The following is a 27,098-nucleotide window of genomic DNA, read 5'->3' as shown; positions in this document are numbered from 1 at the left end:
AGCATCATAATTGTCGAAATAGCATTTTCCCATTATCACCATGGTTTCGAATAAGTATTATTCATTTTGCGAGCGAAAGGAAAAGGAGACATACGATAATACTCTGACCGCCTAAAGAGCATACAAAAGCTATCATTAAATATTGCTAATTGTAAATGGTCATTATTTGCTGACATAAAATCAATTTCAAACACGTTAACGATGCTCGAACAATGAATCGCACATGCGACTTTCCTGGGCAAAGTGTTTTTGCTCGCCCCAAAGAAGAACACTTGGGCCAAATGTAACACGCATAAACAAGCAATTTAGAACAATTATCGTAATGAATTTGCCAATTTAAAATTTAATGCGCTTGTGAGGTAGGAACTGAAACACGCGCGACGATCAAACACAAGTGAAACCAGAACTGACATATTCATCAATCTCACATGATATGTCCGCGCCAAGATATTTCAATAATGTAATCCGCTATTACATTACCATCGGGGTTAAAATAAGATAAAGATGAGACAGATAATAGCAGATTTCTCAACGAAAACGTTCGACGGGAATATAAACAATACTTGGCGAACAGATGCCATGAACTTCTTCCTGATGATTTTCCAATTTTCCAAAATAGCAAAAAAAAAAAAAAACTGGGAAGGAAGGGAGTCGCCGATGAATTTATTTACCTTTTTACCTCAATCTTATCAGGATGGACAACACGTAAGAAGCTGAGAGCCTCACACGATAACTTTATAAATATTTTAGTGTACAGGATAGGTACAGGATTCAGCATCATACATCGTCTCATCAAGCTATAAAACATCCACAGTGAATTACACACTATGGAGAAATGCCACAACATTTCCGCTAATAAAAAATACATTTATCAATTGCAGGTGGTATAATAACTATTTTTCAGAACTCGGGTAAGGCATGACCTGACACTGCAGTAGGCGGAACAAGACCTCCGCAAAAAGAAAACGAACATATTCCTCCATAGAATTGGAGGAATAGTATCACCTAGAGGATTTATTACGACCCCTTACCTAATTCTGGGGCGAGAAAAAAGAGATTTCCAGATTTTAGCGAACGACTCTCAGGGACAACCAGGAAATATTTGAGCCTTGTGCTCGGGTCGCCGTTCTACAGGAAGCCGTAGGAAGAACACACTGGAGTCGATATCCAGTAGGAGGGGCGGAGACTGCGTGGGTAGTGAAAGGCAGACAAACGAGTGACGATGGCGAACCGCCGACGAAGCCCGCGATTCCCGCGGACTTTCGCGGAAATAATCGCGGGATGAAGGCCCGACGAACGCACCGGAGGTGACGGCGAGGGCGGCTGGGACCTCGGCCCGGCTGTCTCCTCTCCTCCCTGCCGCTGGGACGCTAACCGCACGGCTGTCTGGTCGGCGCGGGAAAAAAAAGCTCTCAGACACAGCTGACCTACTACTTAATCTTCCTTTTTTCCACCACGAGGGAAGCAAAGGACAAGCGAGAGACACTTGAAGCTGAAGATGAAACTCTTAGACGATTAATACGGCAAGAACGCGATGCCATAATTCAAGATGAACGGAACATCCCACCACGCAGGAAAATTGACATACCTCATTAAGCACACTTTTTCCGACGGGAAATTTTAAAGGAATAAACGAACAAATTAAAATATAACTAGCTTCAATTTTTATCTCTTCCAACAGTTATTGGAATATGGATTTTCTTGTCTTCAGACGTGTTCACGTAATTTGGTACAACCGTTCCCAAGAAGATTCGTGGCATACCAACTTCATTCAGGCAGACAAGAGCACAACATAACAGGCATGACCACACAAACACAAAACACACAGGGGAGAGACACAACATCGGAGGATACAGACAACAACGTCAACAAACGACAAGATCAAAAACCATCGCTGCGGCAGGGCTTACCTTTGAGGGCCCTGGCTTAGGACGGAAGACGACAACACACTGCGGTCACAACAAACACGCTGACATCCCCGACCACACAAACACTAACACGACCAGTCTGACGGCACCTCACAACCAAAGTCCGGGCGGACGACAACATTCCTCCCCGAGTCGACGGGGAATACGCGCGCCAATTTGACGGGACGAAAGAGAGACAAAAATCCTCCGGGAGGGAACACCAACCACGCCGCGGCCGAAAAGTTTTGATTCCCTGACGTCGGCGCGGGATGCGCGCTGGTGGGAGGTAGTGACTATCAGAGGAGGGCACGATTCCAAGCAGATCCGGCACTCTTTTTGTGTCTTTCCACTCGGCGGACACACGACTCGCGCACCACCCCCAAAAGGGCTACTACGGAGAAGAAGACCACGGAGTCGAAATGTGAGGTCCTCCTCCCCTCACCTTCGCGGCGACTGGAATCTCTGTGAAGAGGGAACTCTGCGAACGGCGAGCTGGGAGGCGGAGAGAGAGAAAAACCCCCAGATGATGATGATGATGATGGTAGAGAGTGTGTGGACGTGTATGTGTTTGTACGTGTGGGGCTTTGTGGATGTGTGCATACAGTCCGATCCCACTCTCTTCAAAACTCTCCTCCAAACTGCCTCTCATCGATTGGTCGATACGCGGCCGTGACGTCACCCGCGCCGGCAACCAATGCCGAGCCGTCTCCTTACATAATGGCAAGGGCAGGCAAGGCAGAGAGAGGTGGGGAAGTGAGGAGAGTAAGCGAGGAAGAGTGAGAGGAGCGGTTAGGGGGGAATGAGGTTTGTGAGGAGGAGGAGGGAAGATGGCCGCCAGCGCCGAGTCAGCTGGCGAACACCCGTCGAGGGGAGAGAGGATTGTGGGAAGGGAGAGTGGGGTGGGGATGTGAGGCGCGTGTGGGATGACGTCCTGGTATATGTACATGTGGGCGCGCGCGGAGAGGAGGGCGGAAAAGAAAGTAAAGGGGTGTTCGAGTGTCCTGCGGGATGGAAGAGCGGCAAGGCTGCATGGAGGGTACAGGGAAAAAGCCTCCAATGTGGGCACGGAGGAGTGGAGGATCATGTTGGTGGGGGGGGGGGGGGGAAGAGAGAGAGAGAGTTCCCGTAGAGCGCGGTGTTGTGATTCCATTTTACGCGGTTCAGTTGGTGAAACATCGCTTTCGGCACGTTACGTACTGCAACGCCTACGCTGGGAAGCCGAGCTACACACCGACCCACCCACACCTTGTTTCATCCCGGGAGAGAGGCAGGGGGGGGGTTTCAGAACATGTCACCCATCGCCTAATGCGGCACGTGTATAACCACGGGCGGAACGAAATCATGACAGCGGAAAGTCCGAGGCAAAATTTACCCGCGGGAGGGGTGTGGGGGGAAAAAACTACATCTACCCAGGGCTAGTCATTTAGCGATCACGCTCGTTAACTCATCCGATTACACCCCACCGAGGGAACAGACCCACTTTTCCTCCTGAATTTCGGGCTATGATTGAAAAAATTTAGACATCTCTACTTTAAAGGAGTTAATCTGTCAACGGATACCTATGTATTAGGACTTCCCACGTTGCGGGCTAATTTTATCAATTTGTACATACCGGCAATCACTGGAACCCTAACGGTAAGGTAATACGTACGCTAACACGTCTACGGACTTGGTGAGGTAATTCTCAGGTAATCTGGACCTCATTACAACGAATTCACCTCAAAATTAAAAGCACGAAATAAAGAGAGATCCGCGTTCTTACCGTCTACGAAACAACACTTCTAAATATAGTGGTTAGTTTACTTAGACAGTGAAAGACAGGAAAGCAGTGACAGCAGAATTTGGACTTAAATTTTAGAGAAGGAACAACCACGGATAGTACGCATAAGATACAGAAGTAAGGAGCTAAATGATGTTGGTAGTTCGAATGAATAGCTTAACGTCTTTTGGGGAACCTTGGTATTTTTGTTAATTATTAGTATTTCAATCATGGCATAACCCAACTTCGGGGATTCTTGCTTAATCGAGTGTCAACAAAATTTCGCAAGGGGGAAGAAGACGCAAAGGTAAGATGTGTGATAAAGTACCTGTCGTGAATTTGGGAGAGGTTTGGGAGGAGGGAGTTACTCGAAACCGGAATCGAATCCTAATTATTGCATAAGATTTTTCCTCCGTGCACTTGTCTCACTTTACTTGAATTAGCAAGTGACTCTATAAAGATACACCGATGGCATCCCGCGGGTATTTCCTTGAATAAGTTTAAAAAAAATTAGTTCTCTAATTAGGGGTGCACTAACTATGAGGGAAATCGTCACATCGCGTATAAATATCGCTCCCTTTCAAAGAGAAAAATTATTAGTCAAGAGAAAGGCTTTTTCTATTAGATTGGCTTCGCCTCTATTCCTCCTGGATCACCCACAAGATAGGAACCGAGAAACTTGACAAAAAATGCATTAAGTAGAAAAGGAAACCCTTTAGAGATGAACTTGGCGCCCATGGATGTTTATGGAGAACATGAAATGGCGCGGAATACTGCGTTTGGAACAAAGGACGGAGAGCGGTGAAAGGAAGCCGGGTGCTGCCTTCATTCCCCACGGGAGAGAGCCACTTGAAGAGGGAAGGTGATCGGAGTCGCGGTTCGGTATTCAGAAGGGCACAAATCACGCAACCGAAAGACGTCAATACTTCAGCGGGGCAATACACTTGTTAAACGAAATGACACTCCGAATCGAAATCCGAGCTAAGGGGGAGAGTAAATGAAATTAATATTCTACTTGGAATAACGGGGAAAGGAAGTTGAAGGTCTAGTGAGCGCAGAATTTTGCACCCGACCATGAAATCTTTGACTGCCAACACACGCACATTTTCTACAAATAGCTCGCGATTGAATTCGGACTAGGTCATATCTTAGAGAAAATGGATTCTAGATCGCTCACGGCGATTGCGCAAAAACTACACATTAATCCAAGTCATCGAAGCCCCAACTTTAATACTACTACGAGAAATAAAAAAAAGACAATCAAATACATAAAAATAGATTTTTTTTCAATCAAAGGATGAAATTTATTTGATTATTGGTATGTGCATGATATACCTTTTTCTAATCATCAAAACGTTAATACCGTTTCCAACGTGCCAAAAATTGACCTTTCAATTAGTTTAAAGTTAACAGAAAATATAAATGGCTTTGTCCAGTCAAAATAAGATTCTGTGCCTTTTAATCCCATGGCAGTCAGGACATGGCCAATATTCTTTACCCTTTCGTCTACGAAGTAGCACTGAGGTAGTTGAACAGTCAATCAGCCTCTCCAACCAAAAGTATTTTCAGCCTCTCCAACTATACAAATTTAGGAATTTACCACTCAATTATAAGAAAAATACTTAATGTATCGCTACATTCTATCAGAACCTTCAACGAAAACAATGACCCGTACATGGTAGCGAAAAAATGAAGACAATGACAAAAAATTCGGTCCTCCATACCTTAATTTCGTCGGAGCTGAGGCGTTTAAGGATACTGCGTTTTCCCTCAGTAAACCTTAAATATCAAAGGCACACTAAAAGTTTTCGATACAAGCATCCGAAGCCAAGATAGACTACTTGACCGCAGAAAATTAGATCGCACAGAACCTCCACCGTTACCACCACGTCTTTGCCACAGGAAGTGTGAGAGATAATAATGACCGCACATTCAGAATGATATTGAAAAAAAAGTCAAAAGGAGAAAACATTGCAGTATTCGGAGGCGGTTAGGATTTAGATATTTCATAAATCAAATACTACCACCGCTTAACCACAAAATACACATAGATTAATAGCAATTCAAATAATAAAGACTATCTAATTTATTAACATTGCAGTACCAACCAGAATATGACCTACGCTAAGAGAAAGTCGAAAGTGATACCTTAGGCATCGTGCAAAAGAGGCCTAATTATCAAATTTCACGGTTGACCACTGTACAAAATGAAATAAAAGCGATATAAGATACACCTCTAACCAATTAATAAACGATACGAATATAAAAGACCTCCAGTACAACTGTACGATGACATAAAAAGGAAAGCCGTGATTCGAAAAAGAACATTTGACAATTTGAGATGATTTCACAAAAATACCTGGTGATTGTTTCATAACCAACACACGAATTGAAAACTGAGATAGAAAACGTCCTCAGTGTTTGTTAGTGAAATAATCGATCGCATATTTTGTTTTTAAACCGAAAACTAGTATTAAGAATTATGATAAAAATGTCAATTTTTCAAAGAAGTGATACTTAATTTACACGAAATAAAACTCATTTATCAATCCTGCGATTAACTTTCAAACATCTAATGATGGGGTTTAGCTAGACCATAAACAACATTTCCTTGAATCTCAAATTTTACATCTGCAGGGGTAGAGGTAAATTTTCAAATTTCACTGAAGACGTAAACGTCGACAAAAGCCTAATTTATGTACCCCGGAAATGCCAAAATGACATCATTAAGTTTAACAAAATTAATTATTGAGAAAAAACATCTCGACGATTAATGTAATGCGTATTCGAATGGCAACTGCAAAACCAGCAGGGACCAAAATTTTCACCACGGATTTCAATTTAAAAGGAGCGAGAATAAAAAAGAAACTATCATTATCAGAGGAGGAACCCCTACGTAACAAGGGTTAAAAATCCGTAAGGTAAACAAAAGTGACACAAAGGCATGAGTGAACTTTACTGAAGACCTACCCTTCACCCCAATCTATCTCCCCACCACTTTTTCCCACGCCGTTTGACGAAGGCATTGGACAGAATGAAATAAAAAAAAGAGGAACGATTTCTTTTCTGGACGTCCAGCTCGGAGATGGCGCAGTCGGCAGGGAGGAGTGACGGAGCTGAAGCGGAGAAGAGGAAAGAACAAAAAAAAGAAACGGGGAGAATGATGATAAGGAGAAAGGAGGCGAAAAGGGGGTGGTTTTGAGGCCTCGCGGGGTGGAAAACTGAGGTCAAACGAAGTGGAGGAATGACGAACCGTCGTCGGTGCATGTGAAATTCGGCAGGGCGAATGTGGAGATAGTGGGTGAGTGCCAGGAGGAACCATGGTGTGGGGTGGAGTAGGCCGCGATCGAGGCTTGTCCCCCTCCTACCGCTCCGCCTCCGATATCTGCCCCCCGCTACCTCGCGTGGGAGAACTAAAAGGTCTGGGGGGGAGTGCGGGGAGGGTTCGAGTCGATGGGCCGAAGGAACGAAAAGTACCCCTGCCCTTCCCCCTTCGAGCGGGTATAGTCGGTCACGAAGGCCGACACATCCGCGGCGAGGTCGGCCAAAGGAAGGACGAGGGGGGGCTTACCTGCACCCACTTTTCAACCCTCTCCCCCGTGACGTCATCTGAGGACGTGGAAAACAAAAGGGGCTACTCGATACCACAAAGATCCATGACGGAATGATTCACCATGACCACTGCGATTAGCAATAAAAAAATAGACGATTAAGTATTGGCATCCGAGGATACTATCGGGTTGGTTTCCCGTATTCCACGTGCGCGGAATGCATACATAGACCTGACAACTTTTTCGACAAAATGATAAGTGAAAATGAGAACTAAAGACTAATTTTAAAGCCTTTTCAATGCAAAAGAAATTCACGGAGGGGCTACGCGGGAATTTCGAGGCGTAGAAGAGGATTATACAAACGGCATTAATACAGCAGCGTCGTAATAACGAAAAAAATGGTGTACGAGAAATTATAAAGCACCTCAAAACCATTATTTACTATCAGCGTGCCTTAGCTAGTTAAGACACTCGAGAAAAAAGTCGAAAATTTGGATCCCAACTCCGGTTTTGGCGAAGAAAAATTGTAACACTGAATTTTTCTCATTCGTACTTGTTCTTCTATATCTGCACACATAAATACAAATTATTCACTCGGCATGCAAGTGTTTGCACAGTCGGAATCGTGATATAAAAAAGTCATGTCCCTGAAAATGGAATTAAATCACGGCAACCACCAAATTTAGGCCTCAAATCCACGAAATTTACAAAGGCGGGCTAAAATTCTTTCAGTGCATGGGCATAACGTTTTTTTGCGATTAAGTTTAATAAATGACCTCTACGTATTTGATGGAGAGCCAGGGATAACCATCATGAATAGAATTTTAATAAAGAAAGGTCATATTGCTTAGAAATGTGAAGTAAACTTCCCCGATTTGAACACGGAAAGAAAAGGTAAGCTACCTCGGTTAATTTCTTATAAGTCCTATCAAAAAGAAAGAAACTACTCCCATCATAAAAGTTTTCTTAGAAACTTATCATCCACAACTGAATCCTCACAAGATATCTGTGCTTCATGTTTCCACGAAATGACATTAAACCAAAACAAAAATAAACTGCATAACAGCGAAAAAATAATAAGCAAATAGAAGCAAAAAAAAACTGCAAACTGGGGTTTAAAGAAGTGAGTAACAAGAGAAGATTTCACTCGCAATCACGTCACTTAAAAACATTCAACGAGGTAGAAAGGTGTCACGTAGAGCAGGGTAGATTGATCAATTATGCCATCCCACAGTATGCTTATTTATGACGACAAAATTACTTGTCAAGGACATAAGTTGCATTTCGGTAATCTCACACACTCGCCAATTTGAGTTATCTACCTCTCGTCAGTTAAAACGGAATTTACACCAGCACTCTCTACAGTGGCAGGGGTTTTAATTTCCTCTCTCACCGTAAAAAATGCCTTACGGTATCGCCCACATGTATTCATCTCATTTGCATGCTCGGTCATGCGACGTTTAACCGTTCCCATAAAAGGTCGTTCGTTGTCAGGCAATATCTTTACACCCATACAGAGGCTCCACTTTGCAATTGTTACCAAGTTGTGCACTTCTGACCAACTCAAAAAAATGACTTTTTTTTTAAAGGTGGGATATACGAAAAACACTGACGGATGTACGCAACTTTTTTCAGCACTAACTGCGCACTCAAATGTTTTCCAACGATTGACGCCATATGGCAGAGTGGACTCTACCGACGAAAGCCAGCAGGCGATGAAATCACTTACACGCTATAGAAAGGACCTTCGACCAACCTCTGAAAAGGTACGCATCGGCTGAAGCGACGAAGTGGTCCAATCATATACAAGCGCAACATAGAGACCATAACAATCATATATATTTTCAATTCTAATAATGTTATCTTCAAGGTAGTACAAATACAAACATAAAGTACTGTTCCACAATTTTTTTTAATTCTGTCGAATTTTGTCAACGGCTACAGCGTCATTATCGAGACAAACAGTGTATGCTTTTGTTCCATCATGATTATTACTCCGTTCCACGAAGTTACGCAAATGTCAGTTACAATATTAATAATGCAACTCTTTTAATAATATAAATTACAGCAACAGGTCTCACCGAAGTGATTGAGAAACTAGCAAAAATACCATTAAAAATAATCAAAATATAAATAATACTAATTCATCTAATGCTGACAGGTTTCCTCAATTAATTGTATTTGAATAAAATGGATAAAATATTGAAAACCACTCTTGCCCTGGATACCCAGAAGACACTCGAACCTGCGATCTTCGGTTTAGCAGGCGAGGACTTACCCAGCCGCCACCGATACCCGAAATTGGAGAAGTATTTCAGGCATATATGCAATATAAAGCACATCAATATTAAATATAACTCGATTGAAAGAATATTGAGCTGCAAAATAAGGATTTACTCATCCAAAGCATAAAAAATGACACGGAATATTACGAGACAGCAGGAATACCATTGATACTAGCGCCACTAAGTTAGAAAATAATTTCTCTGACGTATTAAAATGCAAAATATTTACACAAAACAAATGATAATTATATTTTACACAAGGGAAAATACTAAATTGTGAATTTAAATATTTTTACATTAGAAAAAAACATGCGTAAAACTATATATTCCAGAAATAAATGAAACGGGAAACCTTAAAAAAAACCTCAAAATAATTATTTGAATTAAATATTTTAACAATGCGTATGCTATGAAAAGGACTATTTTCCTTTAGCATTGAAAGCTAGTTTCACGAGTCTCTGAAACGAATTTGCGACCAACGCGACATAATGGACGCTTTAGACAGCCATTAAGGAGCACAATCTTCAAAATATTAAAACGCAATTGGCTATGATAGGTATTCCGTAAAGGAAAATGGTAGAAAAAAATGAAACCTATATACGCTGATGCAAGTCCAGAACGGCGCTCAATTTACCACCGAAGGCACAATTTTAAATTCTATTTTTCCTTCTCGGAGGTAACTTGACGCACGATTTTCGGCCAATGGCTCATCAGTATCTTCTCCGGAACCCGTGCCGGCTCAATTTAAGGAGGCAAGGACGACAGTGAGAGATAATGATTTCAGCGGTAAAGCATGCATCTTAATGGACCCCGGGAGTCAAAGAGAAAAAAGAATTGGGGGGTGAGTCCTTTTATTTCCCGGCGATAGTTTGGCCACTCGGGCCTTTTATCTCTGGGCAGGGTAGCGGATACGATCGAGTGGGCGGATGGAGTCGAAGGAAGAAGCCGGGAGGGGAGGGAAAGGGAATGAGGAACAAAGAAAGGACACTGTGTGACTCCAAACACTGCGGCAAGGGAGTCAGAAAAAAAAAGCTGCACTCCGGGAGTGCCGACAGAAGTGAAAACTTGAAATAACGTGAGCATTTTTGAATGCAAGGAATAATTTCTAATGTTTATATTTCTACTGTATATAATTGTAAACACTACACATTTATAAATTAATTTTATGGCAAAACATTCGAATAAGCTACTCAAATCGAACGTATTAAAAGAAATTGAGTCATATTGTACTAACCTTGTATTGTGTCGAGTACGCTCTCCTGCACAAGTATGGACTGGTGACGGTGATGCGAGTCTAATTTTGCGAGATAATAATGCGAGATTTGTACCCCTCCACAAGTACTGTGTATATAGCGAGTATACTGTGTATATGCAGAATATACATAATTACACATATATGTAGTAGCGGTGACGGTGACGCGAGTCCAATGTCTTTTACCCATCTACAAAAGTGCTCAACGCGACATAATAAGTTTTCACTTCCAAAAAAAAGCACACGACGTTGTCTCGTAGTCTTCCGTGGCGTTCAATATTGGTGCATCTCTCCATTTCCCGGGTTTTCGCCACGTTGTGTTGTCAGATGTGAAGACAATTTCGTCAGGATTCCAACCACTCCAATGCGCCATTTTAAGACGCCCGATGGAATCCTGGCGTAACTGTCGTCACCCCCGACAACAAAACGCGGCGAAAACCCGGGAAATGGAGAGATCCACAAAAGCACACGACGTTTGTCACCAGAGGACACCATCGAGTTAAAGATGAAGTAAACACGACAAAGGAGATTTAAAGATGGAAATGGATGGATGAATGGATAGAATAAATATTATGGAAAGGCAAATAAATTAATTAAAAAATAGGGGGACATAGAGTCAGAGTTCATGGAGCAGGTAGTTTCACCTAAGGCAATTCACAGAGCATGGAATTAGAGAGTACCATTAAGTTGCAATGTGACAAATATCGTGGAAAAATCAGAACTAATACTAATATATACAAAATACAGTTATCGCAAAGCTGAGTCCACATCTTTCCTTTAATGCCTTCATTTAATATTCCCTGCGGTAAAAATCCCTCACGGTGCTTATAAGAATTGCAATCAAAACTTACGCTGTCGTCTGCCAATCTCGCCGAATATTAATCATATCACAAATGTGTACTGGGTGATTGCAATAACATTTTTTTGGACAGTATTGCCATTTTCAAATATGATATGCAGCCCTCTAGGAAGAATATAAATGACTATTAAATGATGTGTAGAAGTCAAAAACAGCAATTAATAAAATCACAACCCAAGCAGGAAATTTCCAGAAAATTCTACCAGGTCAGTCGACCGTTTTCATTGGCGTACTTGCTATTACATCACATAATAATGTCTCATAAAATAAAAATGAGAAATGATCTTCATTATCGACTTTATTAGTGGTCCATTTTCTGAACATGGTATACAAAACAACGAATTTTTTTCTAAGGATAAATAATAGCTATCACTTTGACGCAGAATGACCACTTATACAAAATAAATAAATATTAGCAAACGAATAACATCACATACTTCTACTGCCTCTTAAAATTAACCAATTTTCTTGCTCGTACACGATAATAACTGTAACATATTTCTGTACGTATCAATGACCTTCATAAAACGAATGGAAAAAGCAATAAAGTACAATACGCCTCCGAAATCGTCTATCTGCTCAGAAATTCACTGTTCCATTAAATAATTAGGCACAGTATCAACCGCTCACGTAACTTAAAAGCAGCAGCGGGAGAGGAGATTCGCCCACGCAACGCATCGCTTCACCCTCGACCGCGCGAACCCCGCTCCGGACCGCGCGGTGAAATGCCTCGCGCGGCCGGAACGATGCCTTGAAAAGTTAGCGGTAGTGTCTGCCGGATGGAAAGTAGGCCTGGAACGGGCTTTTTTCCTCTACAAGAAAGGGGGGGGGGACGCGGGGGCGGAGGGAGTGTGTGGCGGGGGGTGACTGGATGGATGTGGGGAGGAGAGACCTCGGACGCTGCGGGAGAGGGAGGGGGTTCAACGGCGGGAGCAGCCTCATCCCCGCCCCCGCATCTCACAAGGGGGACATCTGCCCCCACTCCATTACCCTCACCCCCCAAGGCCCAGCCGCACTCAAGAAAGTTTGAAGACGTGCCTCCCCGGCTCACGTGTGACTTAGTGTAGCAGTGTGCGCAGAATACTTGGGATTTAAGGTTAAATAAAATAGTTGAAAAATTATTTGACTATTTAATTCGAACGTTTACTCATAGAAACAATCATGTTTAAGTTTCAATCTTTAAAATAATTTCGTAATTTACATTTTCAAGTTACATTAATTAAATACTAACTTCAATCCGATTAATTTGTTTAATTTTGGTGATTTCGTCAGGCCACACGGCTTCCCCAACCGACACATGGAGAGCGACAGTGAACGGTATCGAGGAGTACGATACGGTAGGAGAATGGTATCCGGTATTTTCGCGGAGTAATACTCAATTTTCCAATAAAAATACAGAAGGTTCGGAAAGTAATTCATGAAGATGAAGCGTATGACTTGAAAACATACCGTAGAGTAAAATTAAGTGAATTACTAAATTTTAGCGAACGAGCTTACATTAAATGAAAATTAAATTTAACTTAACAGTAAATTACCAGATAATTACGTAAACAGTAATTAGTAGGTTTGGAAAACCATATTTTCATTTCCAAACCGCGTTTGTGTTAAGATAGGAAGGTAGAGAGATCCCCCTTTCAAGAGGAGAACGGAAATGCTTGAAGGTTCCGCCCCTCCACTCCCCCAGTCTCCCTCCCCGGAATCAGGACTCGGGCTCAACGACGTCGCACTGCCGTGGAAACGTCGCGGGGGCGTGGGACAAACGGATTTGGGAAACCTCATTACCAGCGTCAGCGGCTTCATTGAGGCGGATTGCTCAGGGCAGGGGGCAGCAATCTGGTTACAAGGAGGCGGATTAAATTTAAGGCTTTCCATACTGCCAATAACATATAATATACCTAGCACAAGAGACAAATTCCTCCATCAAAGCACACTCATTAGGTTCAATGGAATGAACAATAGTCTTCCGGCTGCGTAGACGTAGAATTTTACATAATTAAGCTCCGACATTCCCACCACGCCTCGGGCCTCCCCTCAAGAATTCTCCTTCTGCCTTCCACCATGGTAGGTATACAAAACAACGGATTTTTTCCAAGGATAAATAACAGCTATCACTTTGACGCAGAATGACGACTTATACAAAATAAATAAATAATAGCAAACGAACAACATCACATACTTCTACTGCCTCTGCACATTAACCAGATTTTATTCCTAGTATACGATAATAACTGTAATACATTTCTATACGTATCAATGACCTCCCGGTGTAAAAGACAAAACTATATATAATCATAGGAATCAGGAGTATTATAAAAAAACCTGCGATACTCTCTTTACACTAGTAACTTCTCGGAATCGATGAAAATGAGAATAACTATACATATCCGGGCCTAGTTTCATTAATAACGTTATACATATCAGGATAATGAAAGGCAAACCTGCTAAATGTGCAGCAGCTATTAGAACTATGTACCCAAGTAAGAACAGAGGATAAATGATAAAAGAGAGATAAAAATCTAGATCGCTCGCTTCCATGACAAGGACACGCATCATTTGCAGTTTCAATGCTAATGGAACGAATAATTCAAGAGTAATAAAGAAACTGAGCAATCCAAGGCAATATTAATATCATATGACATCACCTTAAAAAATAAAATTGGTTATTAATAATGTCCTAAAACTATTTCATCTAGCCAAAAGACGTTGTTACAACGGCGATTATACAAAGAAAAAAATAAACACACAGGCTTCTACATACCGAGAGTAGTCACGTATGATTTGGAACACCAGAATTATTGAGGGGAGGTGCAAATGGCGACCAAGTGACACCTATTTTTAGAATTCTGAACGCAGGGTGAAAAGTTGTTTCTGGGAGCATTCCAAAGTCCTTAACCAAACTCTACTAACAAAATATTTTCGTAAGAGAAGTTTATATTCTTGAAACCAATAAAAGGATTTACTTATCAATTAATGATCACATATATGACAAATGGCTAATTTGATACTGTCTAGAAATTACTTGGACGAAATATGCGTGAAAGGAAAGAATACAAATGAACAACCTAGGCTCTCAAATAAATAAGAAATATATACATAATAAAATTCAGTAAGGGGGTATGGTTAGTTATCACGAATAGATCTCGCCGCACGCACACATTTACCAATATTACATTATTTTCAAACGGCACCTTGGAATAAGAGACTTCTACAATTTCTACCATCTTTTCAACAAATGGCAAATACCTGAAAAACATCGTGAATATGAATTTAAATAGGAAAATAAAATAGAAATCAGCCATCAAATAGCAATAAACAAATAAAAACAGAAGTACCACATCGAAAGAAAAGTTGACTGAAAATTTGAAAAGACTACGTATCATTTGAGCCCAATTATAGAGTCGTATTTTTCCTTATGGATAAAGAGCTCACTTGCATTAAATAATTGCGTAAGTTAATAGTTCGCCTATCGGAAATTATAACGGCACAGGCAGAACATGAAGGATATTAAACATTTCACCCGAGAATCCTAAAATATGGGGACTAACCAGGTGCTGTCACTACCATTGAGAACATTTTCGTACGGATCATAAAGGAGGGATGCCTTTCAGAAAAGAGGGAAGTAGCAGCCGCAACCAAGTCGTAGACTAATCCTAAACGACTTGGACTCCTCATTGACTTGGAAGTGTGTCAAAATGCAAATTCATAAATACAAAAATAACTTTCACTCAGATTGCACGGAACGCGAAAATCAATGACTTGCAGAAATTCGGAAACGGAACGAAAGGTGAGCGAAAAATAGGCTGACATTGAAAAGAAAGACCGAAAGGAAATACACGACTTTAGAGCTTATTTGCCACGGTAGGCGTTCCTCCAATTTTCTTCCGAAATGTCAACAAACGAGTTCCAAGTTCAAGGTCATAATAAAGCCATTCGCATTTACATTTCGGAAAAGAGGCGAAAAAAAAGAGAAGCTGTGCGCGAGTGTGAAATCGAATGAGAAAAACGTCAAACATGAAACGCCAAACGCCACCATGGAGAAGGGCACCATCAACTTCATAAAGGACGACCACGGACGGAGTGATAACACACCACACAAATCACGTGTCGAGCGAAAAAAAAACACATCGCAACAAATCCAGCGGGGCAAACTATTTCACACGCCGTCAGCGAACACGACCGGTATTCTGTTTGTCTTCTGGGTCGACTCGAGTCTCCCTTTTTGCTATCGCTATTCATCCAAATCTTAGCAACGACAATCGCAGGTGCCGAAACCAGAGAGAAGGGTATGCACACTAACATTGGTGCTATGAAGGTAAGGGAAATAAATTGTCTCACATATATTAGAAAAAAATTATCACTATTCCTGATATTTTCCAGTTAGAAGTCCAGATAGACGTGAAAACCTAAAGAAATGAAAGTTGAACAAACACCAATTATGTTACTTTTACTCCACAAATATACATAAAAGAAAAAAATGAACAGAATCTTTTCAGGCATCTTTTCGTGTAGTTGGAGTGCTGTAGTCATTGACCAATTTCTCCGACCCTCGCACTTATTAATTTGCCCAAGACAGACAAAATTTTCGCCGATCTCTCCGTCTATTCTGACAGGTTTTAACTTTCATGATATTTTCCTGTTTTCTTGGCTAGTAACATCCAATAATAAGGTAAAGGGAACGAGACTCGACTGACAAGGAGAAAACCTATATTAATACTTTTTACAACTATGTCTGTAAAATACGGCCTAATTGCATACATGAGGGATGATGATGAAGTTGGGACTCCTAGTCTCGAAGCAAGGACAGCCACAAAAGAAGTACATTTTATTTTTTCCCATTAGTTAAAAAAAGAGCTAAATACTGGCCTTCCGCATGTCGGCGCAAATTATATTTTAATACGTTTTTTCGATAACTGTAATCAGTAAATGTCATTTATTTTCTAGGGAACCTATTATAGATATATTTTAGGTATGAAACCTAGTTTTAGAAAATAAGCGCCTACCACCCAGAATGATACCATTCAGGAGTCGACCGGCGTGTTGCGCCAAAATGGTGTACACACGGTGTAAAAATTCCACAGGATAAAAATTGTCACCACCAGGATAGAAATCAAACCTCACCTCGAGGAGGATTCGTCGGATATAAATTGAATAATTCTGTAATACATACAATTCTGAACGAAACGTGTAAAACATGCATTAAATATATGTAAAGCTGGTCGCTGACTAGCAATTAAGTTTAATTTTACTCGGGATTATAAGGAAAGAAAGCACGTGGGCGACACAAATCTGTACATTTTCAAAAACGAAAAAAATAAAAACATGCTCCAGCCACTTCCACGATCCTTCCGAAAAACGCAAGGCCATCACCGTCTCGCGCTGTGGCGGACGTGTACGTTAGCCACATGCCTTCTTCCCCTCACGCACACATGCAAGCAAGCGGCTCGTGCCCGGCCCCCACCTCCTCGCACCTCATCCCTCCGACACCTTCTCCCCCTCCCCCACAAACATTGTCCTCCCGCCGAGGGGATGGCAACGCCCTCCCCCGCGAGAGGGGGAAATAAAAAAATAATAAGGCCGACGCTTCTAAACGTTCGCCCCCCTTAACCATCGGAATCCCCCTGCCACTTCCCCCATGCCAAGACGAACGTAATGGGGGAGCTATGTCCCCTGCAGAAGTTGACTATATAGACCCATTGGCCCAAAGGAGCTGCCTGCATACAAGCATCCCTGCAACTTTCGAAGTCGCCTGGTCTTCGAGCACAAATGCCATAACAATTTGAAAACGAAATTCGCCATGGTTTGTCACTTTCCCTGACATTTTCAATTATTCTCATTCGCTCGTTTGCCTCCCTCCCTCCGTCCCTCTTAAGATTCTTCCAGATCTACCTTGAGACATTGACCGGAAATAATAGCAAAACATTTGTTGCCAACTGACAAGAATGAGGGAATCTCTTGAATAAAATAACCATCCCCAACACTCCCCTATAGTGAAAACCGCTTTGATCATAAAGAGCCAATTTAAAAATGATACCCCCCGAGAAATTTTTTCAGTAATGAGTTTTTGTAAAAAGAAGATTAGTGAATAAAGAATTACACCAGAATATACATTTAATCTACTTCGATGCCCGATTTCTCCTAGTTTCCCAGATAAATCTATCAGAGAAGAAAAAGGTCCTGCACTCGGAGCAGGCTTCCAAGTACATGACCCAGGACCCGGCACGGGTCATGCTGCTAAGCTAAGGTAAAATATCATGTAACTCAGCAAAAACCCTGGTATCTAAATCCATTTTTGTAAAATTTGTACAAAAAATCCATGCCTGTAGAATTCATTTTTGGAAGAAACATCTGGTTTGATTTGTAGTTCAGTCCTACAACGAAGAACATTTTTTTATGCACCCATTGAGTAATATCCACGGTGCAGCTTTGAATTGCACGCGCGATGACGAATGGCTTACCAAGATTGTAACTGAACGCCGAGTTTTCCTAAGCCCACTAACCTAAGGGGTTGACTTCGAGGTGTGCAACACCGACAAGCACAGACCCTTGTCGAAAGGATTGGATGCCAGAGCCTTGTGAGGAGATGCGGATTCCGTCAAGGCTTTAAAAGAAGGGCGGAGAAGCAGCTGCAGATCCCATGAGAGGGTGGGGTGAGGTAGCGGCAGGAGCCAGCCGTGAAGGCGCAATGCCGACTTGGGCGGCTGGCCACTGCAAGAGTGAAGAGCTCTCGAGAAAATATAATTTTTCTTTTTTTTTCCTCTGATCTCTCACCCAGAGCGAAAAAAACGCGGGTGAGGATTTACTACCATAAACCTCATGGTGCATAGCATTCGTTGTTTTTTCCTAAGTAGCCCAAAGATACCTTACCTAATATTTCCCGTCATTTTTAAGTACCAATGGTTGAGGTAACATTTACGATCAATCGACATACTATTTTCAATTTGAATTTCTTGTGATACCGAAATTAGGAGAACATTGCTTAATACTTTATTATACCTATATGAAATAGTATTAAAATGCCATTCATGAGGCGTGAGCACTATATGAATGGACTGTGGGACGATTGTTAATTGCTATGGATCTGCTGCTTAAATAAAGACGATTTACGGAATACTAGCCGGCAATCCTGCAATGTATAGGGCACAATAATGTTTTATTATTATAACGAAATCACATTTGTAATAAAATAGAAAGATGGTACCCTGAAATTCTTTATAAGCGAGTTTCACAGAATACAGACTTACGACAACATCATTTGATATCTAGTCAAGGAAAAGCAAAAATTGTCATCAACAAAAATATTTCCTTATTTCCGTCTTTATTTCAGAGTAAATAAAATCAAGTTTTCTATCCAGCTCAATCCATCCGTTCACAACACGATATAATAAGAAAACTAGCAGAAAAATGTCACATAAACAACTTCTAAAAAACATTCTTAGCTGTGATATTCACAGGGAACTCGAAAATTGGTATCGAAGCAACACGTAAGGTAAAATGACAGCACTATTTAAAAATAAGGCTGGTTAGGCAAGGCATTTTTAATTGCAGGGGCGAAACCCCTAATAAATCAGCAGTAGTGAGTCAGATACGATAAATGAAAATTATTCGTCTACTAAATCCCTACGACGAACGGTTAGCGTAGCATTCTCAGAGCGGACAACGAGTTTACCTGGCGCACTTTCTCTCGCGCGAGTAAAAAAAATACGCAGACGCAACAACGGGAGGAAATTAATGTTCCAACGACTTCCATTACTTGTTATCGGAGGCGTGACGCGCCAAAAATGGCAAAGATATGGACGGAACTTATGAACAGGCGCTCTCGAGTTTGACTATAAGGGACGATTTACGGTCGAGCACGGCAGATAACTCCCCAACTTAGCGGTCTCCGTGACGCTGAAAGGAAAGTAATAACGCAGGAAACCGAACGACTAAATGCCTCGGGGGATTTCGAGTCGAGAAACATTTCCCAATATTCATCTACAACGTCGCATAACATGTTTTTTCAATTTTTCTATTGTTTTTTTCAGTGTTTTCTATTGTTTTTTTTCATCATATGTACATGTTACCACCAGGCTAAATGCCTACTTGTAACAATTTTAATTATAATAATAATAATAGTATGCCACAATTTTCACAAAATCACTCGGCTCTACATATCCTGAATTCTCAGTTTCGATTATACAACCAATATAGACTTAGAAATAATACTAACATTGTCTTTACTGATTGTATTCAAAGCCAATGAAGTTGATCTCTCGAGGTAAATACTGGAAATAGCATACCTTGTTGCGAATACGCCGCATATATATATACGTGGCATATAAGTACTATATGCCACGATTTTCATAAAGTCACGCGGCTCTCGATACACTGAATTCTTTGTTTCGATTATAGACCCAATGTACATTTGGAAATGATATTAACATTGTATTTACTGATTTTTATTCTAAGCAAATCAAGCTGGTCTCTCAAGGCAAATAATGGAAATAGCATACCTTGTTGCCAAGTTTTTCATATTTGGATTACCAGTGTAATCAGTAAACATAGTGAGGTGGAGCCGACAATCATACTTAGCTAATAACTTGTCCTGAAAAACTTTTTAGCCAATAGTATTAACTATTTCTCCAAATGATGAGAATATACTGATTACATAATTCGTAATTATGACTTAACGACATCTACAAATTCTGATAAAACTGCAGTGATGCGATTCCACATAAGAAATAATTAATTTGCGCCATAGCTTGTAAGTGAAATCGGATGCTATGTGACACCATCGTATTGGTTCTTCTTTCTTCCATAAAATTCATCTAAAAATGGTAGTAACATTCTCTACTATTTTACATGGCCGTTATCTATCATCCATGGTTTTCGGCAGAGCGTTTTTTTGATAACTTTAATTTCTTACTAATTTTCATTTGGCTAAAAATGAAAACAAAACATTTTTTGTTTTACCTACGATGTATTTAGTGCATGTACTTCGATTTGAACTGGTAACTGACACGAAACGAGGAAAGAAGGAAAAAAAAACTTTAGGGTTATGTCACAATTTTGATGTTATAGTATTGCCATTTTCTCAAAGGTACTGGATATTTTATTCGCTTGGTTTCGAAAAAAATAACATCTTCAAAACCAAGAGCAATTAGAAGATCAAACATCTGCAAGAGCGGTCAGCATGAATAAAAATAATGATCAATCCACCACGTTCGTGAACCCAACACCGCTATCTTATCAGGAACACAGTTCGAGATACGAGGGTGTTTTAGTATAAAAAGGGTCAACTGCATTGGAACGTTTTCTGCTCTGGATACGAAACACACAAATTATCATAGGAAATTGACACGCAAGATTTCCACGCGAACCTTTGGAAGCCGTTTCAAAAATATTTAAAAATTATGGACTGCCTACGTCAGTAGAAATCTCGATGTCATCAAGAATATTGAACTGTACGTCAACCTAAGAAATGAATAAAACTGAGGACATTCGTTGTTTCAGTAATATGAGTTATTAGAATAAGTCCATGACTTTCATGACAGGAAGAAAATAATTAACAAACTGGATGGAATGTTGAACTAACGAAAAACGACGAAAGCATATGGGGAACCGAAAGCACTTGGTATAGTAGCCGTTCAGTAAATCAACAGCTCTCAACCAGACCGTAAGTTAAGAGATGACAAGCGTGGGTACGAGCAACCTAAGCTACGAATCTGCTTTGAAAAAAAACTTCACGGTTAGTTTGCAGTCACTATACTTACCTACAGATGATAAAATTAATTCAATAAAAATTATATTTCTAATTAGATTTCCCAAAATATCGGTTGAAGAAGTAAATATTTTCAAACGACCTCTAAATACTACCTTGAAGGAAATATGAAAGTCTCACATGAGTGTACATGGAACCTATTCATAAAATCACCCAAATTACATAATTTAATCCAATTTCATTCCTATTTACATCCGCAAAGCAAGGAAAAATAGACCTTTACACCAAAATCGTCGGGATACATCATAAGCTAACTCTAATACAATTAATATCACCGAGAGTATTCATTAAATGCACAATAAATCTGGAGAAGCAAATAACACCCATTTTAAATACGACCAATTAAGACTAAAAGGGAAGATGAACGACAAACAACAATTTTTTCTCCCCTATGCTTTGTACCAAAGTCGCATCTCAATATTAAACGTAGGCACTGATAAATAAAGAGCCCATAAATTTACGCTTCCTCATAACTACATGATAATCTAAACCCTCAGACAACGCCCTGAGAAAATACTCCGAACACCATCGAAAAGCAATTCCGGATCTTTCGGAGGGCGAGCTTATTGCCCACGGAGAGGACGTTTTAACTGCCTACCGTCCCTATCAATCGCTCAACGGGGAACGCGGCGTGAAATTTCCCGAAAGAAAAGCAGAGAAAGAGATAGAAAGGGAGAGGAGGTGAAAAAACCGTACCGAAAGAGCCACCTAATACCTCCGACTGGAGAATGAGCTACGGTATAGAATGGGAAAAGGAAGGAGGTGAGTGAACGGATGAGAAGGAGTAGGGAGTCTTGATGGAGCGAAACGGAGAGAAAGAAGTCTTTGAGGGGGGAAATGGATGGAATGGTGGGGGAAACAAGACGAAGACTACCATCGGCTCCAAAATCTTATGGATCGAGAGGCAAGCGAACCTCTAAGGCTAGGTTGTCACTTTACATAAGTAGTTGCTGCCCATACGGTCGAAGACATACTGGGAAAAGCGATAATTAATTGAGGACCAGCGCAAGCCTGGGCTGTCTCCTGCTGGTAACTCCCGCTCTGATCAGCATATATTTTACTCGATAAATAATAGAATTCGCTGAGGATTTTGACACTATGAATGAGAATATGGCAGCATGGATTACAACGCTGCAGAGAGCGGTACTCGTCCATTCCCCAGTATTTATATTTCAACGTTTCACCGAACTTAAAATTGATGTTTGTCTGTAAAATTCCACAACTTACGTATGACATACGTAGCAATGAGTTAATATAGCGTCTTTGGACTAAGGTCACAACTAAATAGATTTTTTCGAAAAAGAGCAATGAAATTTAAAGCTAACAGGGCACACCCTTTAAACAGTCCTTCAAACAGCGAATAAAATATTATTCATAAATAAAAATAATAAAATGCATTTACAAATTTACAATTTATCCAAATAACGAAGAAAAATTAGCTGCTGCGTTAGATTTTCTGTATCATTTTCTGTTAGTTCATTATTTCTATCCAAACTCGAGTCTACAGGATCCTGGAGCCGACAGTAAGATGAGGAAAGGGGGGATGACTGCGTTGGTGTCTGCGCACGGCAGGGAAGAAGTCAGGGGTAAGAGGATGGTCCAGAGAGGGTGAGGGGGGGGGGAACTAACGTAGCGGGGGAATAAGGCCGGATTTCCGCCCTGCCGCCGCCTTGCCATCACCGCACGACCATCACTCCAGAAGCCGAAGATGAGGCTGGGAGGAAGGGGGCGACTTACGAGGAGCAGGGGGCGTAATAGCGAACGGATGGGGGGAGGAGAAGGCGGGAGAGGGCATGCCTGCCTCCAGCTGGTACCCCCCCTCCGCCCCCTCTTGGGGGCCATAGAGAGGACCTCCCCACAAACACGTCTCCCCCGCACACATATGACTCCCGCCTCCTCCACACAAGACTCCGGAAAACCGTAACGGGTGAGTGACTACGGGCGAGTCGGGGAGCTTGAGAGAAGGACTCGCGTGCTCAAGAAGCTGGGAGTGGGGTCGCAAAGCTCGAGGGATGGGGGAACAGGGTAAAGGGTTTCTGGGCAAGGCACTCAAACCTCCGGCGACCAGCCTCCCAAACACCAGACGCACGCAACGCACATCCCTGGCTGAGGGCTGTTAAGTAGACCGGCGCGAGACAAATGAAGAGATTTCTTGGGAGAAAGGGATCCGACCGCGAGAGAGAGAGAAGCACAGGGATTAAATACGCGATCCTTTTAAAAATCCCTTCCGTTAAACACACACTCACAAACGTTCACGAGGGAGGTGGAAGCATCGCCGTTCATTGTCCCCCACTTAAAACGGAAGCCGAAGAGATTTGGGTCGGGTGAGCTTTGGACGGGAGCCCAAGACGGAGGGGAATGAGCAAGCCGGGAAAAATTTCGGGACTCTAGGAGGCGGGGGAAAAGAAGGACGAGAAAAAGGGAAGAAAGTGTTTCTCGGAGTGAGAGAGAAAGGAAGGGGGATGAGATAGATGGATTCCGACGCCACGTCATCTTTTGCGCATAAGTGGAAGAGATCGGTGACAGAGGTCGGGCTTACAACAAGAAAATACAAAATGATCCTGAGATTAGAACTATTATAGAAATCGTAAAGGAATAGTGCGTTTATTTAATTCTCCTGTCCACCGCGGCCTTCTTACAGAAAATTCGAATTTTACTGGGATGATTCTAGGAGGTGAAAATATAAAAGTTCAAGAACATTGCAGGATATTCTGACGCACAAACGCTTCTTTAACGTCCGTAAACCACCAATTACGTTCCAACATAAGTAACGATATAGAGATCCTACGATATAGAAGCAAATCATGACAAACGATAGCTATTTAGTGACGGGGGAAGAATACGGAAAACACCAATAATTAGGTTCCTATGAGCGCAACGAATTGTAGGGCTACGATATCGATGAAAATCACGACCAACGGTATACATATATTTCAATGAAGGGGGAAGAATACCGAATGCCGCTCAATTAAAACTTAATACAGCTAAGAAAAAAACAGATGGACAAATAGAAACTAGCCTTGTTAATCCGTCATTCTAATAATTCACCAATACGGTAAGATTATGCCGCAGAGAAACCAGTCTCAGAAGTGTAAGAAGAGTGCAGGAGCGAAGGAAAGAGGAAGAGGCGACGGTTTTGAGGACGGAATGGCCACGACGGAGTTTTTTTTTCGGCGCCGCGGCGCGCGCGAGCGCGGTGACGCAAAGCAAGGGAGAGTGGCAGCCGAGGACCTTGCAACTTCCACCCGCAGCCCCATTCCCAAGCAGCCGTCTTCCTCAGGCGAGGAGCGGCACGTATTCTCTTACCGCTCGCCATGTGAGGCACGGATTCATTCGGAAACACCCCGCGCACACAACCCTTTGCCGACCCGAAACACCCAGCCTCCCCGCCACGGGAACTCGCGCCGGAAAATCCGGAGAGAGGCGGCGAGGAGGGACCGCGAGAGGAAACGACACGGAGAAGAGAAACACGAAAGCGTGGGCGGGCGAGATGCGGAAACAGGCAAGTGGAACGGACAGGTAGAACGCCACTTTAGCCCGTGGGTTCCACATTTGGGAGACTGAAACTTCAAAGAACCCACTTTTCCTCTATCACGTATACTGGGTTACATTAGTAGATTTAATAAAAATCGACCATGGCTTACGTATTCAATCCCAATACCATGAAGCCGATCAATAATCATGGTCGGTTGTCATTTCACCAATTAGATACCCATTGTTCATCAAATATGAGATAATTTAAAAATTAACAGATTTCAGGCGAGTTTGTATATCAATTGATTAAAAGTGAAAAATTTTGAAATCTCATGTGAATAGCAGAGAAACATTCCTAATATATTTAGCATGGAGGTAAGATATGCAAATATACAGATAGTTACTAACGAAATCTGTTAATTTTTAAGCGATTTCACATGAAATAACCGGGAGGTAATGGGTTAAGTCCAATGGGAAAGTAACGAAGAATGTTTTAACGTGGAAGAAATGAAGTTTACCTGGTGAAACTGGCATTTATTTTCCTTTATATAATTCCTATGAATTATTTTCCTTCACATAATTCTTATGAATAGACAGCCTAATTTCCTCAATGCGCAGGATTTTCACGTCCTGGGTGGTAGAAGTACGATACTGTTTCCCCTTCCTTTATTTCTGCGCCACTTATAGATATTCTCTCAAAATTCTGCCATTTAATAGCATCCCGAGCAAGTTCTAAATTACAAAAATACATGGTATTTAGAGAAATCTAGCAGGAACATTCAATAATGTCCAACAATTACCCGACATGATGTGAATTTCGAAAGTGTTTCCTCAGATTTCCTAAATAAGCTCACAAAATCCCACGCAATTTCCCCAATAATTTAATCTTCCCAGAATTCTCCTGACTTCCTCGAATCAATTTCAGCCATCCTCTACTGAAATCCCACCAACAATCTGGCAGGAAACGCAAGCGATGGCACAGCAATAACATCCAGCGGAGTAACAACAGACGAGGTGGATAGATATACAGATAGATGCTCCCTATGGACTCCCGTGATTTGTCAGAGGCGTATGAGAATGACGAAACAAACAAGGCATGCCTGGCGGGAACGAAGAGTGCCAAAAGGTTCGGTCCAGCACGTAATGACGCCGAAGACATCCATCCACTCGGTTCCTCCTCTCCTACTCCTTGATAGGGCCTTCTGGGGAGGCGGCCAGATTATTATCCTGGCCAGGAACAGTGGGAACGTGAGGAGCTTGAGACAGCGAAGAGGGATGGATCGACTCCGATAACCAGAGAAATAGGGAACGGAATGGCAGTTATGAACAAGGTGGTCGCTTATTTGAAAGCTCCACGTTCAGACAAGAGAACATATTTTCCGTAGAGGTCGATTTGGAAGATGAGAGTATGAATAATGAATAAAATCGATTTTTAACACTCTTTACCACTCAAAATTTCCACTTTCTCTCGATTTACCATAAAAAGATAGATAACTCGTACCCATGAAAAATGTGAGTTTACTTTAAGAGGAAAAAACTATGGCGCGTAGAAAAAAACTACTTTCATTTGGTACATAAAAGAGAGCGAAGGACGGTTAACCTCAATTGTCGATTTAAAAATATTAGGGACACCATTAAATCGCTTTAAAATTACTATTTACTGGAACTACACAGACTAACTTCAGGGTATTTCATCAAAATTTCGCTTATACTAAAAAGAAATCAGAGAGCCCCTTCTTAGGATATTATATAATCTACCATTATTCTGCGTTGTGGACGACTTCAGAACTACGAAAATATCGACACGGTACATAGTTTCCAGCGTAATTTAATGAATTAAAAAGTATGCATTATATAAATATGAATAAGAAACAATTCTTGATTAATATTATACGGTAATCAGAGTGTGGCGAAAACGGAGACCGTAATACGATGAAAAAACTCCAAAATGACTGGAAGGGAACAGATATTAATGCAATAAAAATAAAGTATAAAAAATGAAATAAACACTTAAAATTGCCCACGGTTATAAAATTTAACACGGCCGAGGTTTCGATGCTACTCAATTATCTTTAAGGTGCCATTCTTCATCTTCGGATTTTATTTAGCCCATCAATCCCCAGCGTTGCGTATACGCAACATTATTGAATCGTAATTTTCAGAACAAACCTTAACTTCAGGGTAATTTTTCCTTCGGTTTACTGTTTTTTTTAAAGGTAACATTGAAGATTATGTAATAACATCGAAACCT

The 27,098-nt window shown here is 41.4% G+C and overlaps 1 protein-coding gene across 7 annotated transcripts in view; it reads right to left on the bottom strand.

Annotated features, from left to right (window-relative positions):
• Positions 1–27,098, bottom strand: part of LOC124165865 (myocyte-specific enhancer factor 2) — a 261,927-nt gene that overhangs the window by 45,746 nt on the left and 189,083 nt on the right. Inside the window, exon 1 of one of the 7 annotated variants that reach the window (XM_046543397.1) lies at positions 1,911–2,443. The exons of the other annotated variants lie outside the window; for them this stretch is intronic. The gene's annotated coding sequence lies outside the window, so the exon portion shown is untranslated. Of the gene's footprint in view, positions 1–1,910; positions 2,444–27,098 lie in introns of those variants that run through there. 7 annotated transcript variants of the gene reach the window in all.

Source organism: Ischnura elegans, chromosome 9, assembly GCF_921293095.1.
Source record: "Ischnura elegans chromosome 9, ioIscEleg1.1, whole genome shotgun sequence".
NCBI classification, from domain to species: domain Eukaryota; kingdom Metazoa; phylum Arthropoda; class Insecta; order Odonata; family Coenagrionidae; genus Ischnura; species Ischnura elegans.
The sequence above is the reverse complement of the archived record's forward strand: the minus strand, read 5'-3'. Positions and strand labels throughout refer to the sequence as shown.